Source organism: Ursus americanus, chromosome 3 (genome assembly GCF_024610735.1).
Source record: "Ursus americanus isolate L20-20 chromosome 3, mUrsAme1.1.p, whole genome shotgun sequence".
In the NCBI taxonomy this organism is placed as follows: domain Eukaryota; kingdom Metazoa; phylum Chordata; class Mammalia; order Carnivora; family Ursidae; genus Ursus; species Ursus americanus.
Window position 1 is genome coordinate 100977552 of NC_142129.1, and position 20398 is coordinate 100997949.

General features: G+C 33.9%; 1 pseudogene; it reads right to left on the reverse strand.

Moving 5' to 3' along the window:
- Nucleotides 1–2457: 2457 nt before the first annotated feature.
- Nucleotides 2458–20077, reverse strand: LOC123786283 (UMP-CMP kinase-like; annotated as a pseudogene).
- Nucleotides 20078–20398: the final 321 nt, after the last annotated feature.

Genomic DNA, 20398 nt, shown 5'->3' on the forward strand with positions numbered 1-20398 from the left:
CTTTTCCTTTAATTTCTTAAAGTAGAATGTTAGGTTATTGATTTTTAGAGTTTTTAAAATATAGGTTACTGCTACACATTTCTCTTTTCACACTGAAGTAGCTACATCACATAAATTTTGTTATGTCTTGTTTTCATTTCCAATTATTATTCCAAAATATTTTTCTAACTCCTTATTTATTCTTCGACCCATTAGTTATTTAGGGGTGTATTTTTACATTTCCATGTATTTTTTAATCTCTCATTTTTCAGATGTTTTTGGTTTCTAGTTTTATTTGATCATGATAAGATACTCTGTATGGTTTTAATCATTTTAAACTTATTGAGACTTGTTTTGTGGCCTAACATATAATCTATACTGGGTAATGTCCTACATAAGATTGAGAAAAATTTGTGTTCTGCTATTTTTGGTGGAGTGTTCTCCAGATATTTGTTAGGACTAAATGATTTCTATAGTTGTTCAAATCTTCCTTGTTGATTGGTGTCTAGGTGTTTTATCCATTATTGAAAGTGGGAAATTGAATTCTCTACTGTTGTTGTTAAATTTTTTATTTTTCCCTTAATTTCTGTCATTTTTTGCTCCGTATATTTTGGGTCTCACTTGTTAGGTACGTACATATTTATAATTGTTTGGTCTTTCTTACGGATTGACATTTTATCATCATATATATCCTTTTTTGTTCCTGACAACATCTTTTATCTTAAAGTCTATTTTCTCTTTTTAGTATAACTACACCTGTCTTTTGTTTTTGTTTGCACGGCATATCTTTCTATTCTCTTACTTTAAACCAGTTTGTGTCTTTGACTATAAAATGTATAACTTGCAGGCAGCATATAATTGAGTCATGTTTATTTTTTATCTATCTGCCTTTTGATTGGAAGGATTCATTCGTTTATATTTAATGTAATTACTGATAAGGTAGTATTCATGTCTGTCACTGTTATTTGCTTTGTATAGATCTTATTGGGTTTTTTTGTTGTTGTTCTTTATTTCTCCATTACTATGTTTTATTGTGTTAAATACTTCCTAGTGTACCATTTTAATCTCCTTGTCATTTCTTTTCCTATGTAATTTTTAGTTTTTTCTTAGTGGTTGACCTTGAGGTTATAGTAAACATCTTAATTTAAATCTACCTAGTTCATATTAATACAAATTTGCTTTTATTATTAGATAATTTATTCTATGTAGCTCCATTCTTTTTTCCCTTGTGCTGTTATTGTTATAAAAATTACATATATACATTATAAATCCATCAACACAGTTTTATATTTATTGTTTTATGCAGCTGTCCCTTAAATCAGCAGAAGAGAAAGTCATAAACAAAAATGCATTTAAACATTTTTTTATAGTTATCTTTATGGTGTTACTTTTTTTTTAACAATTGTAAGATATATTTATTATTTTTCTGACCAAAGTGCAATGATTTTTAAATCTCTTTAAACAAATAACTGAAAGAAAGTAATCAAGAAAATACAACAAAATGGGAAATTAAGCATTAGATGTTTTTACTTCATATCAACCCAACATTTAGTCTAGAAAACAAACAAAAACACTTTGAATGAAGTGTTACTAAAACGTTAACCAAATAATTTACCATAAACCTAATACATGTATTTCAAGTTTCCATTGCTAGGAATTTTATTAAGATCAGTTTAATCGTTAGTAACACTATATAATAGAGCACAGGAACACATGTCATTAGATGTGATATTGCCCCTTACCCTCAGATTTATGTCAGAATAAAGCTGACAGTTCTGCCAGGCTCTGAACCCCCAGTGACCCCATCCCAATCCCTGGAAGCAAAGAGGATGCCCTGTCACACAACTTTGTATAAGTTGTAATAAAACAAAGCTTAAGTTTTCTTACCTTTCTATAGGAAAAGCTCAGTTATTTGATAAATACTAAAACACTTCTAGAAATTCATTTTATGAGTTTGTTTACCAAACACATTTTGCAAGAACCGGTTACACAAAAAGTTCCTTTGGAATTTGGTCCAAAAATTCACTTAACAGCTTGGAAATTTAAAACCTGCAAGAAAATGAGAAAGTGGGGAATCCCTAATCCTAACATGTTGTAATTATTAAAGGAATATACACATGTACTAAAAAGTTTTGCTCACAGAAGGCACAAACTATAAGAGAGTATGGTTTCTGAGTAAAAACAAATAACTAGCTGATATCCTTCTTTTTTTTGTGAGCACCATAGCTAAGATGAAGTTAGACCCAAATTTGCTGTCTACTCATATAACCAAAAAGAAAGAAAGAAAGAAAGAAAGAAAGAAAGAAAGAAAGAAAGAAAGAAAGAAAACTAAGATAAAAAGTTTAATTTGTCTTATTACATACTTTCCAGCCATTAATTAATCCAGCCATTATGAAAGATTAAATTTGTCTTAAAAAGAGATTGTAATAGCAGTTATCAAAGCAATAGTCAAGCATGATTTTGAGGATGCTTTCATGCTTAGAGGTAGCCTTCTTTGTCAAAAATCTTCACAACTTCATAAAAAACTTCATCAACAGACTTAGAGGCATCTATATTCTTGACTTTTCCCATTTCTTCATATAAGTCAATAATTGGCTTTGTTGACTGAAGATAGGTCTCAATTCTCTTTTCCAAGCTCCCTCTGTTGTCATCACTTCTACCACTACTTTTCCCCTCTCAAGACATCATTCAATACAGATTTCATTATTACAATAAAAACAAAAACAAAACAACAACAACAACAACAAAAACATGGAATGAAAGACACATCTGCCTTCCCATCCATGGTCTTCTTCCAACCTTGAAGGTTGTCTTGATTTCTTAGAAACCCATCAATTAAGAATTTATTCATCTGAGCATTGGCAGCCATTGTCTGATCCTTTTCCCTCTTAAACAAACTGATGGTTATCTCAACTGGCACCATCTTTTTTCTTTAACGTACTTTTCAATGAGTTCACCATACTGTGAATCTGGGCTCTTCCTTTCATCGTGAAGAAGTTCTCCTGTAGAAAGGTGTGTGTAGCCATATTTTAGATCACTGATTTAGTGTAAAGAATATGTAACTCAGGAGCTGTCAGATAGATCCATAGCTGCAGGGCACAGAGCTTCCATGCCCTCTCCAGGCAAGTGTTTCCCCCTGAATTTCCATGTGTTCACCAACCCCTGGTGTTGTTATTTCTTTATATGGGTTAAATTACTATCTAATGTTCTTTTATTTCAGCTTGAAAAACTCCCTATATTATTTCTTGTAAACCAAATCTGAGACAAATCCTCTCAGTTTTTATCTGGGAATGTTGTGACTTCTACTTCATCTTTGAAGCACAGATTCAATGGATATTAAATTTTTGGTTGGTGGTCATGTCCCTTCAGCTCTTTAAATATGCCATCCTACTGTTCCTTCCCTCCATGGCTTCTTATGATAAATCATCTTTTAATCCTATTGGAGATCCTTGTATATAAAGAGTCTTATGGCCCTTGCTGATTTTTGTATTTGATTCTGTATTTGATTTTGGCTTCTGATGGTTTTATTATGATGTGTCTAGGAGTGAATCTCTTTGAATATGTTCTACTTGGAGATTTTTTTAGTTTTTGTATGTGTAGAGCAACAGCGTTCGTCACATTTGAGACGTTTTGGCTACTATTTCCTCAAGTATCCTTTCTCTATTCCCTTGTCTTCTGGAACTCCCAAAGTTTGTATGTGGATATGTTCAATGGTGTCTCAGATTTCCAGGATTTATTTTTTAATTTTTTCTTCATTTTTAATTTTCTGGTCTTCAGCCTAGATAATCTCAATTAACCTTCCTTCAAGTTCACTAAATCTTCCGCTATTCAGAACCCACTGTATTTCATTTATTGTGCTCTTCAATTCCAGAATATCTGTTTGGTTTATTTTTAAAATTTGCATTTATATCAATATTCTCTATTGTTAAGATTTTGTTCAGGTACTTTCCTTTAGTTCTTTAGACATGATTCTTTTATTTATTTGAACGTGTTTAAAATAGCTGACTTAAAACTCTCGTCTAATGAGTTCAATGTTTGAGTTACTTAGGGACAATTTCCACTGACATTTTTTGTGTGTGTATTGGCCATACTTTCCTACTTCTTTTCATGTCTTATATGTTTTTTTCAACCTGGACACTCTAAGTGATATAATGTAGCAAATCTGGAATCAGATTCCCCTTTTCTCAGAGTTTATTGTTGTTGTTATTGTTGCTTTTTTTCATGTTGTTGTTATTGTTTGTTTGTTTTAGTGACTTTCTTATACTAATTCTGCAAAGTCTATATTCTTCATCATGTATGGCCACTGAAGACTCTTCAATTAGGTCAGTGATCAACTATTGATTGAATATTGATTTTCTTAAAACGATAAGACTCCCAATTTTTGCTGAGGTTTGTGTGGTATGCATTCAGTGTTCTGGCAGACAGTTTACAACACTGCCTTATTCTTCACTTCGTAGTTGCACAGAGTCTCAAGATTAGCCAGAGGAAAGAGATTAGGACAGTCTCAGATTTATTTTCAGCATCTGCCCAGTCCTGTGCACGAATGTGGTTTTCTAGTCCCAAGAATACGTCAAAACTTTTCAAAGCTCTTTGTGTTTATCTCATGCCACAGCTTTTCCTTTTAAGTTTTTCAGTTGGTTTCTTGTTTGCCTGAGTTACATCACCACCTGAGGCGGTTGCAATGTTCAACCAATTGACACTGATTTTCCCCAAACATGCCACAGAAAAGAACTGAACAAACTCTAAATCACTTCTAATACAAATAAGCTTGGTGTGAGGTATTTCAAGTAACTGCCAGATATGTGAAATAATAACAATTATTTGGGTCGTTGGGAAAGTTCCAAACCTATTCTTCTCTCTCCAACACGTATTTGGCTGCCGGTTTTCATGGCTACCATTATTACAAGACTGTTGGTTTGTAAGGCTCCCTTGAAGCTAGGGACAGCAGAAGGGGAAAAGGGCAATTTAACTTTTCACTAAGCTTAATCTTACTGAGATTCAACTATTTTTCTTGAAAAAATATAGCTTGGATTATTGCCAGTCTTTGGTTAATTTATAGAATTCTGTAAAAGTTTATTTTAATAATTTTTACAAGATTTCTGATGCTTTCGTAAGGAGTAAATTTTTGGAGGTAACTAACCCCATTATTGTGGAAGTGCTTTCCTATATATTGTTTTTAAATTCGGTACTGGCTGATAAAGCTTCATTGAAACCAAAGATCTAAGGCTCTAAATAATAGCCTTAGCATAAAAATATCCTTTAAATCCAGTGTTAATGCTACTGCTTATTTATTCAGCTCTCTCTGTGATACAGATATAGGTACAAATTAGATATATATTAGAAACAAGAGAAAGAAGAGCGAGATATTTAAAGAACTGACTCATACAATTGTAGGGGCTGGTGGCAAATCTGAATTTTGGGCAAGCTGGTAGCCTGAAGATTCAAGTAGAAGTTGATGCCAGTCTTATATTCAGACTGGGAACACCTTCACAGGGTCTATGTTGCAGTCGGGAAGGAAAATTCTTTCTTCTCTGAGAAACCTCAGTCTTTGCTCTTAATGCCTTTAACTAATTAGGTAAAGTCCATCCACGTTATGGAGAATAATCTCCTTCAGCTAAAGTAAAATTATTTTAAATGTTAATCACATCTAAAAAATACTTTTCAGAAACATCTAGTGTTTGACCAAACAACTGGTCACTGTAGTCTAGCCGCACTGAAACATAATATTGACCATCACACTTGCACATGAAGGCAGAGTTGAAATGGGATTCAAGGCTGCTGCTTCTAGTGACTTCAGGTCCATCTCTCCAGGTCTCTTGGTCCTTCCCATCCATGTTTTGGCTTTATCTTTAGACAGGTAGATGCCACAGTATTCCCAGACCTCTCTTTCATTCATGCAGGACAAATCCTGAAGAAGAAAAACATAGCATGCACTAGCTCACACAAACAAACAAACAAAAAAGAATGTGCTCGAACCCTTTTCAAATATCAGCTAGCATCACTTTGGAAAGATAGAATTGGCCCTAGTTGGACAAGGTGCATCCTTGTAGATGAGGCTAGGGTTAGCTTCTCTGAGTCCCGTTGTATGGAAAAAGAATAGACAACTGAACAAATAGGAGCTGTCTTGGGAATGTTGGAGGGGAATGGGTACAAAGTAGCCATCTACAATGTCCTCAACCTCTACAAACCAAACCAAACTGGTTTTTAAGACAACAGTGGGGACTCCTGGGTGGCTCCGTTGGTTGTGTCTGCTTTTGGCTCAGGTCATGATCTCCGGGTTGTGGGACTGAGTCCCACATTGGGCTTCCTGCTCAGCAGGGAGTCTGCTGCTCTCACACTCTCCCTCTGCTCCTCCCCACTGCTTGTTCCCTCTCTCAAATAAATAAACAAAATCTTTAAAAAATAAAAAAAAAAAATAAAGACAACAGCGAAACAACAGCATCAGGAGCAGCCACAGCAAAACTCATCGAAAGGACAAAATGCAGACAGAAATAATGAAATAAGAATAGAAATGCCTAAACAAACACTCTGAGAAATAAAACTGGGGCATGACTACCTCTAGAATATTTTTAATTAAAGAACACTTTGAACAAATTACGCCAATATTTTATTTTGAACTTATTTTGTTATGAAAATAATGTTTAGGAATTTACAAATTAAAATTATTTATTTTAAAAAAGTATTTATTTTTAAATGAGTAGAATGCCTAAGTAAAACAAGGAAATAGAGAAATTAAACTGTTGTCATCTCTACTTTTTCACCAAAAAGATCTAGTTACAGATGTGGTTTTATAAACAAGTTCTACCAACCTCAAGAAAGGTGAGAAAAAAATAATTGCAAGATGATTCAGAGAATTTGAAAAGAAATGAACTTATCCATTTCATTATATGAGTGTATTTTAACATTGATACCAAAATAAGACAAATAGAGACAAAAAAATATGGCCCAATCTAACTTATGAGTGTAGATGCAAAAATGCTTTAAAAAGGAGAGCAAATTAAAACTCACAAAAAAAAAATTACTAGTCAAATTTGGCCTCAGGTGTGCAGACAATATTTCAACATTACGAATCTATGCATGTAAGTCACCCTATTAATGGTCAAAATCCATTAAAAAAACAAGACTAGGAGAATACAAGAAAATACATAAAAAAATAAAATTAACAAACATTAATGATGAAATATTCTGAGATACTTAATACATACCAGTGATAAAAGTTTTGAGCAGAGGGAAAAAATAAAACTTTAAATGAAAAATATTTTTTATAAAACCTATAGTAAACTTCACACTTAGTGTTCCATTTTAGAAGTGTTCCAATTAAATTCAGGTGGAAACCAGTCATAACCATTATAACACCTAGTGTTCTATTATCAAACAGAACCAGCGCCAGACTCTCCTTAAAGGGATAAAGACTGATTTTATTCAGAAACTTGCAATATGGGAAAAGAGACCTCTGTATAGAACTAGGCTCAATTTTTTTTTCTTTTTTTTTCTTTTTTAATGATTTTTTATTATATTATGTTAGTCACCATACAGTACATCCCCGGTTTCCGATGTAAGGCTCGATGATTCATTAGTTGTGTATAACACCCAGTGCACCATGCAATACGTGCCCTCCTTACTACCCATCACCAGCCTATCCCATTCCCCCACCCTCCTCCCCTCTGAGGCCCTCAGTTTGTTTCTCATAGTCCATAGTCTCTCATGTTTCATTCCCCCTTCTGATTACCCCCCCTTTCTTTATCCCTTTCTTCCCCTACCGATTATCCTAGTTCTTATGTTCCATAGATGAGAGAAATCATATGATAGTTGTCTTTCTCTGCTTGACTTATTTCACTTAGCATTATCTCCTCCAGTGCCGTCCATGTGTAGCAAATGTTGAGAACTCGTTCTTTCTGATACCTGAGTAATATTCCATTGTATATATGGACCACGGCTTCTTAATCCAGTCATCTGTTGAAGGGCATCTCGGCTCCTTCCACGATTTAGCTATTGTGGACATTGCTGCTATGAACATTGGGGTGCATATGGCCCTTCTCTTCACTACGTCTGTATCTTTGGGGTAAATACCCAGTAGTGCAATGGCTGGATCATAGGGTAGCTCAATTTTTAACTTTTTAAGGGACCTCCACACTGTTTTCCAGAGTGGCTGTACCAACTTGCATTCCCACCAACAATGTAGGAGGGATCCCCTTTCTCCACATCCTCTCCAACAATTGTTGTTTCTTGCCTTGTCTATTTTTGCCATTCTAACTGGCATAAGGTGGTATCTCAGTGTGGTTTTGATTTGAATTTCCTTGATGGCTAATGATTTTGAACATTTTTTCATGTGTCTGTTAGCCATTTGTATGTCTTCATTGGAAAAGTGTCTGTTCATATCTTCTGCCCATTTTATGATTTGTTTATTTGTTTCTCGTGTATTGAGTTTGAGAAGTTCTTTGTCGATCTTGGATACCAGTCCTTTATCTGTAGCATCATTTGCAAATATATTCTCCCATTCCGTGGGCTGCCTCTTAGTTTTTCTGACTGTTTCCTTGGCTGTGCAGAAACTTTTAATCTTGATGAAGTCCCACAAGTTCATTTTATCTTTTGAGAACTAGGCTCAATTTTGAATACAATAAGACAGCTGAGGATTTATAGCCAAGAAAAAGATGTGTGTGGGGGTGTGGTTCAGTGTACGGAAAATTACTAAAAAGAGACATCAACTGTTAGAGGGGATTCTTGCCGAGGCAGCCAGGGTGACCAGATGTGAGGAGGGGAGGAGGAGGAATTTGACTAGATATTGAGACTAATCACTTAATCAGGACGGGTGGATTCCATCTAAACTAACAGCAGTGTTCTTGCTAAAACTAAGCTATGCAAGTCTGGAAAGGATAGACCAAGGTCAAGGACTTGTCAAAAGCAACCTGACTAAAGTTTGGCCAAGGACAGCATTTTGTCACCATATTTTATTAGAAACTCAAGGCAAAAAACAAAACAAGAAAAAAAGTAGCAAAAGATTTAAAAAGAGAAAGCTAATTTTTCCTTGCTTTAAAATTCTGCTTTATCTATCCAGAAAATGCAAAGGACTCTACAAATTGTAGAGCATGCTGATTTGCTAGATAAATTTAAAAATGGGAATAGCAACAGCATTGTAAAAGCAGTAGCCACTTAGAAAAATTAAAGTGCCAATATTTTACTTTTTCCCACCAAAAGAGTCTATTTAGAAAAATAATTTTGGAAAAAAAATACAGAAATATTATTGAAATACATAAAAAATGAAGCAAAATGAGATAACCCATTTCATGAATATGGAAATGCAATTCTGATAAAATTATTGATAATAATAATAATTAAAGCCAACAAAATAAACAATAAACAGTAATTAAAGCCAACTTTTATTGAGCATATTCCATGTGTCAAGCACCTTTTCCAAGTACTTTGCAAAATGCACGTTATTTAATTCTTACATCATTATGAAGATTGCACAATGATTCTGTTCATTTTCAAGGTGTAGAAACCAGGCAGGCAAAGGTTAACAATTACTTACTATCACAATGAAAGCAAGAAGCAGAAGTGGAACTAACACTTTCACATTCTAATCTAAACATTTAGCACAACTTCAATTTCAAAAAATCCGAAGGAAAAAGTAATTCTTGATGTATGTTTCTGTTATATCACTCTGTGAATTTTTCTATATTAAAATTTTTAATAAGAAGAAATGAAGCAAAGTATATTCTAAGTAGGCAGAGGGTTGGTTAGCGGCAAAATACAATGGTGCACTCACAGGTCGGGAGCAAAGTAAGATGTATACACAAATGCACCTGGAGAAATAGTGTAATTTCAACATTTGCCAGACTAACAAACATAAGGTAGATGGATCTTGGATGAATTTTAATAAGTGATCATGATTTCTGTTATAGATAATTCACCTGTCTACAATGGGTAAGGTAGAATTGAGAAGTCAAACAAGAGACGAGGCAGACAACACAATTAGAAGGACACAGTAATTATCCAAATGAGAGTTGATGCCCACTCAACAGTAAATATAAAGCTGGTGAGAACAGGACTTAGGAAGGAAGCATTAAAGAAGTAAGAATGGCTAGACATGGGGATGATGGGAAGCTGAATGCCATGTATCTGGCTTTCACGATTAGAGCTAGAATGAAATGGATCTACATATTGTGACAGGAAGAATAGGATTGGAAAGGAAATTATTAAATATGCTTAAGCTTGATTACGGAAATGCAGGGTAACACTTCCGCATCTGAGTCCAAAACTCAGGAAGAATGTCAGGACAAAAGTAGAAGTTGGACAGCACAAAATTAGGAAATGGATGAGCTAAAGGCAGAACGTTGGAGAATGTGATGTGTTACCCACAAAGGAGGAGGTGGACGATTTTGTGGAACAGGCAGAAAAGTGATTACTTAAAGGATAAGAAGAACCATGAGAGAGGTTGGTGATGGGATCAAGGGAATAGAGTTTCAAAGAGTGAGTGACCCACAGTATAAACAACTCAGTCAAACTAAGGTATAGTAAAATAAGAACAGCAAGAGCCCATTCTACTTGGCAGGGTGTTGAGCACCAGATGATTTTGTCAGTTCTTGTACTGCAGCATGAAATATGGCAGATGTAATGCCTTGAGTTATCAGGCAATGAGAGGGATGAGGTCAAAGAGCGGACTATTCCTGTAAGAAGACTGGTTGAGAAAGGTAGGGGAGGGGCAGACAGAGAGAAGCAGCAGCAAGAAAGGAAGGTGGAATGAGGGAAAGGGAATATTGTTATTGCTGTTGTTTAACAATGAGATGTTTCCAGTCTTAGAGGAAAGAGCTAAAAGAGGGAGAGTTTTAAAGAGAGAAATAATTTATGAAGTCAGTTCTTGGAGGTTACAAAAACCTTGAGCAAAAGTGGAATCCAAGTGCATGCTCTATCAGAGTTAGAGAGAACCATTTAGGAATAAAGTGTAGTCTGTGAATGGACCAGTACTCCTCAAGGTCTGGTCCATACACCAGGAATATTAGGAGTATGTGGTCCACTGAATTAGAATCTCTGTGGCTGGAACCCAGAAATCCACCTTGTAAGAAGAACCCTGGGTGATTCCTATGTATTTTAAATTTTTCATAATGTCATGAGTGATAGTTCACAAGGATGTGGACAGAACAAAACCTCACTTCACAAGGAGGTGAATAGAACAAAAAATCTTCAGACAAGATTTTTAAATCCACCTTTATTACAGTCATATCTAATCAAGGAACTAGAGCACAAGGAAACTGAATAGGGATTTGAGAAGATGACTTTCCTGTTTCAGGCTTTCATCAAGAGAGCTAAATGTGACATTAACTTTATAAATTGTATTTATTAGTTCCAACTTGTGTATTACATATTTATATATTTAAATGCATGAGATATATGTATGCAGCCTGATTTTTAAAAAATAGCTATCTTAGAAAGCCGGCATTTCAAAATATTTCTACAAAACATATTGTTGAACAAAACTTTAAAAAATTATATTAGAATTATCATAAATGAGAAGTGACTTGTTTGAAATACAGCAAATACATATGATATGTCATATACATATGAAATAATATTTATGGACCTGTTTCCCATTGGATTTGACTCTCTATACATGAAAACTCAGTCTTAAGAAGGGTAGCATAAACTGAAGAAGATTAGCGTTACTGGCCCTTTATTAGCCTTTGCAAAACTTTTTGGCCTTTCCTTTATCATGCCCCTTCTGGAGAGTTCACTGATCTCTTGAGATGCTCACTATCTAATTGCTGTGTTATCCAATGAAATTGATTTTAAAAGGAGTCTAGTGTAACCCAGAAAGAAGCGCATATTCCAGTGAGATGATTTTTATTCTTGGATTAATTCTTGGATTAATTCTTGGACTAGAATTTTGGGTATACAGAAATTATATAACTTTTCTTCTAACACTTTACTGAAGTTTTAGTTTGAGTCTTGATTTCTGCATAATAGCAAATAATTGAATTGTAGTAAAAGAGTTTTTAGAGTTATTCTATTCTAATTTCAACATTAGGTATTCTTCATTTCTTGCTTTTCCTTCCTCCAAAAAACCTCTCAGTTCTGTGAGTCCTCAGTCGTAACATTGAATCAAAGAATGCATCTGGTTGAGAGTCATCTTGCAGTTTTGTCTTCCACAATGTACAATTACGCCTTCCGGTCTTTGCCTAGCCCAACTGCACTCATGAAGTAGCTAGTTCTTCTCTTCCTGAGTGTCTGCTGACATTCAGTTGAACTCCATCTTATAAGTTGTTTGCTGTTATCTGCATCTTCTGGTCAAGACTACATTTTAGCATCAATTCTTTCTCTCAACTAATTTTAGACTCTTCTCAGCAGCATGGTTGCCCACCCACATTAGAGTAATGGTCAAGGAAATCTCTAAAACACTATCCCTCAGATTTACTGCTTTGTGTTGTAATTACCTGGATTGAAACATCAATTATCTGTACTCTGACTTCACAAAAAGTGTCTGCTGGTTCTATTACGTGTTGTGAAATTTTGATAGGATGGGTGGCAGAAACAGGTCTCCCAGCAACGAACCACATGTTGGATTGTTCTTTCCTAAGGGACACTGCCACTCTTCTAATCAATCAGACAAGAAAGGGATGTTGTGGCTTTCCATCTACTCCCTTTCCACTATATTAAATATATGGGCTGAAATATGTGATAGTAGAGGATTAGATAAATACCATTTGATATAGTAATTCTACTACTGGGTACTTACACAAAGAAAATGAAAACAATTTGAAAAGATATATGCACCCCTATGTTTATTGCAACATTATTTACAGTCATCAAGATATGGGGGGAACCCATGTACCCATCAATAGATGAATGCATAAAGATGTGGTATATTTATACCTTAGGATATTTCTCATCCATAAAAAAGAATAAAATCTTGCCATTTGCAACAACATGGATAGATCTAGAGGGAATAATGCTAAGTAAAATAAATCAGGCAGAAAAAGACAAATAACATATGATTTCACTCATATGTGAGATTTAAAAAACAAACAAATGAACAAAGAAAAAAGAGAGAAAAAGACTCAAAATACAAAAAACAAAATGATGGTTACTAGAGGAAGGTGGGTCAGGAGATAGGTGAAACAGATACAGGGCCTTAAGAGGTACAAACTTCCAGTTACAAAAAGTAAGTCATGAAGTTGAAAAGTACAACATAGGGACTATAGTCAATAAGATTGTCATAATGTCATTTCATGACAGATGGTGACTACACTTATTTAGTGAGCACTGAGTAATATATACAGTTGTGGAATCATAATGTTGTACACATGAAACTAACAATGAATCATAATTATACTTCAATAACAGTTAAAAATAAAGTATATAGAAAGAGAAAGAAAGAAACTGAAATATGTGATAGTAGAGGATTAGAGAAATATATTTAGGAAATTTATGAAAATAAAACTTAGAACTATGACAACTTAGCCATAAGTTGCTAAATAGAAAGTCTAAATTAGAGGTCAACTTTAGTAGACCCAACACACCATCCCGTTTATCCAATATTTTGTAATGTCTTTTTTAACACTGAAATTTAAATATAATTTTCTAATAAACTACCTACACATAAAAGTTCTAAAATAATTTATAGTGGCCTTATTATAATGTAAGTTCTTATAGGAAATACTTTACAGGAAAAACATATATATTTCAAAACTAGAAGAAATAATAGAAGCGTATATCAATAATAAGTAAGTTTAGATTTAGGTGAAGTAAAATGGTGATATAGCATTTTTAAAAAAAAATTGAAGAGAAATGAAAGAGCAGCTGCAGATTTTAAATTTGGACACTAGAAGGACACCTGGGTGGCTCAGTCGGTTAAGCATCCGACTCGATTTCACCTCAGGTCATGATCTCAGGGTCATAAGATCCAGCCCCACAGTGGGTTCTGCCCTGGGCGTGGAGTCTGCTTAAGAGTCTCTCTGTCCTTCAGCCCCTCCCCCTGCCGCTTGCACAGGCATGCACTCTCAAATAAATAAATAAATAAATAAATAAATAAATAAATAAATATTAGACATTAGAATAAAAATTAGTTTGAGAATAAGTAAGAATAAGCCATTCATTTTTGTGTCTGATAAGAGGTAAATCACCTTAACTTAAGGAAGAATAACAAGTCGGGACCAATCAATTTCAAAGGTGAGAAAATAAGATGTTCTTGCATATGATCTGGACCTTATTTAAAGTATAATATCAAAATAAATTTCTTTAACATGTTATGAGGTGTGATTGTAACAAAATATAATAGGAAATTTTTTTTGTACTTTGTGACTTATCACATATATCCAGATACATTTAATCTTGGGGATGATATTTTAAATAGGTAATAGGAGAGAAAAGAGGTAATATACAATTTAATGTGAAACCTTATGGACAATACCAGGATAAGCCTGAAGAACAACAGGCAACCCTCAGATTTAAAAATAATAACATTTAATTTTCAAAACAGGTTTTTTTCATTCTGCTTCAATAACTATAAAAATATATACACTGAAAACATAATGTTGATTTATTAAATTATTTTAATAATTTTTAATAATTATTAATAAAATTAAAGAGATTCTTGTATTCATTGATGGTAACTTAAAATTGGGTCTAAATATTCTATAAGGACTCTGAAATTGATTTCTTTGTTTCTGCATTAACTACACAACTGCACTGAATCTGTTTTCAGCCAAATATGTAACTAAGAAATGTTACAATAACTAATTTAGTTTCTTTGTAAATAATTGTAAAAAAAATATGTGATTTTGCTTCATTTAATTTGAAGTGAGTCTCCTAGGTACATACTTACTTAGAATTATTATGGGTTTATTTTTTATAAATCAACCCTTTTATCTTTATAAAATACTCTTCTTTAACTTGAAGTGCTTATTTCTGATATTAGTACACCAGGATTTTTTAATGCTTGAAGTTAGCATGGTCTATATTTTTCAATTATTTTACTTTCACCTTCAGCCTGTGTCCTCATATATCAAGTACCTCTCTTTTAAATAGAATTACTTGAGTCTTGCTTTTTAAAAAAACTAAAAAACAAAAAAACCCAGATTGACAATCTATATCTTCTTAATTGGACTTTTAATTGTTTTTTAATTATTTAGTCCAACATTATTTAATGCAATTATATATGTGGTTGAATGTGTGGTTTGTTTTCCATTTGTTTTATTTATTTTCTTATTTACAACTTTGTTTTGATTATTCAAATGCTTATTTTCAGTATTCTTTTTATATACTCTATTATTTTTTAGCTGTATCATTTTGGATTTCTTGTTTGTTTATAAATTAGTACTGTAGAAATTGCATAACCACCCTTAAATTATCACAATCTGCTGTGCATTAATATCATATCACTCTTTGTAGATGCATAAACCTTAAAATATTATAATTCCATTTATATGTCCTCCCATTATTTGGGCTACAATCTTATATGGTTTACTTCCAAGAAAACCATAGCACATGTTTATAATTTTTGCTTAAAAATATCAATTGTCACCCTCTATTAAACAATGTTTGTATTAAAGGCGATATACAAATGAAAATGACTGAATTTCTAACAAAAAATGATAATGGAAAATAAATATATCAGAATCTATAGAATATATTAAAAACATTGATCAGAGGAAATTTGATGCCACTATACACTTTTGTAAGTAATAAATAAATAAATAAATAAATAAAAATGAATTAAGCTCCCAGCCCAAAATCCTAGAAAAGGAGCAATATAGTAAACCAGAAGAAGGCACAAGATGGAAAATAATAAAAGAAAAAACTAAAGTGATAGAGAATAGAAAAAGATTAAACCTAATAATGAATGAATTAAAATCCTGGTGTTTGAAAAATATGATTAAATATATAAGTCATTGCTTAATTTTTAAAAATATATTGCCAAAGCATGAAAATATGAAATAAGAAATAAGCAAGAAGGGCAAATAGTCATTAGTATAGAAGAAAATACATTTATATTTAAATCTTAAGCTATTTTGAAGACGTCCATGTACATAAATGTGAACATCACATCGGAAGGGATAATTTATTTTTTCTTTTTTTAATTTAAATTTAAGTTAGTTAACACATAGTGTAGTATTTGTTTCAGGAGTAAAATTTAGTGATTCATCACTTACATATAACACCCAGTGCTCATCACAAGTGCCCTCCTTAATGTCCATCACCCATTTAGCCCTCCCCCACCAAACTCCCTTCCAGCAACCCTCAGTTTGCTCTCTATGATTAAGAGTCTCTTATGGCTTGCCTTCCTCTCTGGGAAGGGATAATTACTTATTGAAATACAGAGTAAGACAACCCATTAGAGGTAGAAAGCCTAAACAACTAATGTCTGGATGACATAGAGAATTTTACTATAGAACTACAGATGGTTTCACAGGGAATTTCTACCAAATGTCTGAACATCCAACAGTCCTGATACTCTACAACAGAGCCTCTGATTTTGTGCTACACAACTAGAGTAGTTAAAACAGACAGCGAGACAGAGAGAGAGAGGGAGGGAGAATTTCTAAAAAATAATAATGGAACACACACATATACATAAACACACAAAGATGTAATGTATTGGATATTGGCTCTAAAATAAATATGTCCATGTCTTAACTCCAGGGGTACCTGTCTTATTTGAAAATAGGGTCTTTGCAGATGTACCTAAGTTGAGAGTGGGTCCTAAACCCAATGATATGTGTCCTTAAAAGACACAGATTTAAGATGGAAACACATGGAAACAAAAACCATGTGAAAACGAAGGAAGAGATGGAAGGGCAGCCAGAGCCAAGGAATGCCAAGGAATGACAGCAGCCACCAGAAGACATGGAATGATGCTCCCTGAGATCTTCCAGGAGACGCCAGCCTTGCTAACAACTTGATTTTGGACTTCCGGCTTCTGGAACAACTGTGAAAATATAAAAAGTGCTGAAGATGCAACCTGGTTTCCTCTTCCTGCTTATGGCAAAATGTGAGAGGGAAGAGAAAGATTGAGGAAAGATCGGTAAGCAAAAGGAACCATGACTTGTTGATTTTGTAAGTTCTCAGCCTGTTCAGATCACAAAAGATGTTAAAACCAGAAAGTCTGTATTGTTGGTAAAGCTACTCTGGAGACAAAGCCATGAGTGAGTGTGTCTGGAAAGCCCTTTTGGAAGAGATTAGGTGTGTGAGTCAAGAATCTAATTAATCTTCTTAGCAGAAAACAGGAGAAAATGGGATTTCTCAGGAAAAATACATGGAAGGCACTCTTGTCTAACTGTGTGGACCCCCTTGAAATGAAAAAAAAAAATCTGCAAGAGTTCTAATGAGACATTACAGCACTAAAACCCTGCCAGCCAGGACTAAAAGGGATCCAGAGATGGGATAAAATACAGGAAAACTGTCACATCTCTGGGATTCCAGGGCAGGAACTGGAATGATAGAGCAACTAAGCCATAAACAAGTGTGGCTTATTAAAGAAAGGGAAGACTAGTTCTGAGGGTAGAACTTCAGGTAAATGAAGAGGCCAGAGAGGGGAGGCTAGGGCCAGGACCAAACAAGCCTCCATGCGCCCAGAGTACAGCATCAAGACACAGAGAATTATTCTTAGGCCTTGAAACGTAACAAATTTTGACATTCTGGGCACTAGTGACACCGTTACCCCTTTTATTCTCACCCTTTTGTAATGGAAATGTCTATCCTATATGCCTATGTTAACCTTAAAAATTAAGCACCAGTAAAAAATGGGTTTATTCAGGAATAACAGAGAATTACAGTCTGGGACACAGGCATGTCTGCAGAACACAGCAGAGAAGCCCTCTCTCATGGAGGAAAGATGCGAGTTCAGAGGGGCTGTTAAAACAAAAAAATCCATTGGTGTAACTGGGAGCCGGAAGTATAGTAGCTTCTCATTGGCTGAGCTGTGGCTGTCTCTCATTGGCTGGGCTGTTGCCAGGGAAAAGAGAAAGCCTTTCTTCCTCCTGCTGGGATAGTAAAGTAGTACGGATTTGCAAGGTGGGTCCCTTTCTGTTGGGTCTGCAATGAACAACAAGTGGTAGGGGAATTAGAGCTCCACCGCCAGCCTCCCTTTAGACTCCATTCTGAATGACTTTTTAATTATTAATTTCATACCTGTCACACTATCTTATTTTAGAAGCAGAAAATTCAAAGAGTTGGAACAACAAAATATACCCAAGAAAAGCAAAAGTAAGCAATAAAGAAAACAAACAGAAATAAATAAGAAAACAGAGGAAAACCATATAACTAATAAATTCGTTCAAGAGCAATTTCTTTGAGGGAAATAACTAAAGAGTTATTGTGTCAGCTAACTTAATCAAGAAAAAGAGGAAGGGGAATAGTAAATATACAAAATAACAAGTTAAATGTGAAAACAGCCAAATGTACAAGGGGAATCAATAAGAGTATCATAGACTACTTTGCTCAATTCTAAGCTAATAAATTTGAAACAGAGAAAATGAATCATTTCCTAGCTTATAAATTATCAAGTTTGGCCTTAAAGAGACTAAAAATCTAAATGATCCAATTGTCATATCATGTATAAAATAATTTATTAAAAATCATCCCATAAATAGCAATGTGCTCTGATTTTTAAAAAGCCTTGAAAGAACAGATAGTTCTAATACTTTAAAAATTATTCAGAATGTAGAAAAAGTATTTTCAAAATGTTTATCTGCTACATAAACTTGTAGCAAGTTCAAAGATACTACCAAAAAAAAAAAAATCCACAAAAACTACAAAACAGTCTTTTATGTGCAAATCCTCAAACAAAATGTTAGTAAATAAAATGAAGCAGCATAGTAAAATAATAATAATAAAACCTACAATATCTATTCTTGTTTTCTTAAGTTTTATTTTTTAATTTTTTTTATTTTTTTAAGATTTTATTTATTTATTTGAGAGAGACCAGCAGGGGGAGGGGTAGAGGCAGAGGGAGAAGCAGACTTCCTGCCCAGCAGGGAGCCCATGCAGGGCTGAATCCCAGTACCCTGAGCTCATGACCTAAGCTGAAGTCAGACACTTAACTGACTGAACCACCCAGACGCCCCTTGTTTTTTAGTTTTAATAATTTTTTTTGGATGTTTTTAAAAATGCTTTATTCATCTATGGAGGTAATTACATATTGTCCCTTAGATATATTGATATATCATCATTAACATATTTATGTGGGAAATTTCACTGATGGAAGAAACCATACTTTTCATAGTGATGAAAACATGAATACAGGTGCCAGTTAAAACTGGATTTAAATCCCATTCCTGATAACTTCTTAGTTGGCTAATTCTGGATAAGCTGATTGTTTCCCTTCAGTATGTACTGTGTTGCTCTTTTCTGTTTTGGGTGTTTTGTTTTGTTTGTTTTGTTTCAAGATACCCCTTCTTTTTTGGTTTTCTTCAGTTTGACTCTAACCTACCTAAGTGGTATTTTCTTTCTAATTATTATTTTCGGGCTTCACTGGGATTCTGGATATGGGTTGGTGTTTTTCATCATAGTTGTGTTAATTTATACAATTATCTTTCAAAAAATGTTGTTGCCCCAGGCTTTCTCTTATCTTTTGGGAGCTCAAATTACACATAATTTAGTCTGCTTCACATTGTCTCACAGGTCCCTGACTCTCTACTTTTTATTTTCAGTTGTTTTTCTCTGTTAACTTCAAGTGACCAGTTCTTAATCTGCTTTTAACTACACTGATCTGCTATTAACCCTATCCAACATTTCTGTTTCAGATATTTTATTATTTTCTGACTTCTGTTTAAGCCTTTTTAGAGTTTTCATTTCTCTTACAAAATTCTGTATTTCTTCACCCATTCCTTCCTATATTTAAAAATAATAATAATAATACTTGTTTTCAAGTCTTTTACATTAATTTCAATGACTGGGTACTCAGAATTTGCTTATTTTCTTTCTGGTCATTTTATTTATTTTCTTTGTGTTTATTTTAATTTTTTTTAATTCCTGGTATTATTTAAAGATTAAAAAAGTGAAGAATGGAGTATATTTTTAAATTGCACTTATTGTTTTCGCAGAAATCGCAAACCTTCTGTAGCTGGCAGTTATGATGAGGAGCTGATGATTTTGATTCCTCCATGATTGATCTGATCTGGAACTGACCACACTTTTATTGAGTACATTTAAAGTGAACCAAGACTTTAAACTCTACGCCAGCATCACCAAAAGGCTAAAACTTTTGATCTTATATGGTTTGAGCCAGAGGGAATTGTTCCAGTTTCAGATAGTTTCTCTTCAACTTTGTATTCACTTTTGTCAGGACCTCAGAATCCAAGCACATTGAGAATACACGACGTTTCATAAGTTCTCTTTGATTTACTACCTCTTCGTGACTGCTTCCTTGGTTACAGTCTGATGAGAGGGTGGCAGAGAAACATTGTGATTAAGCTATTTATTTTCC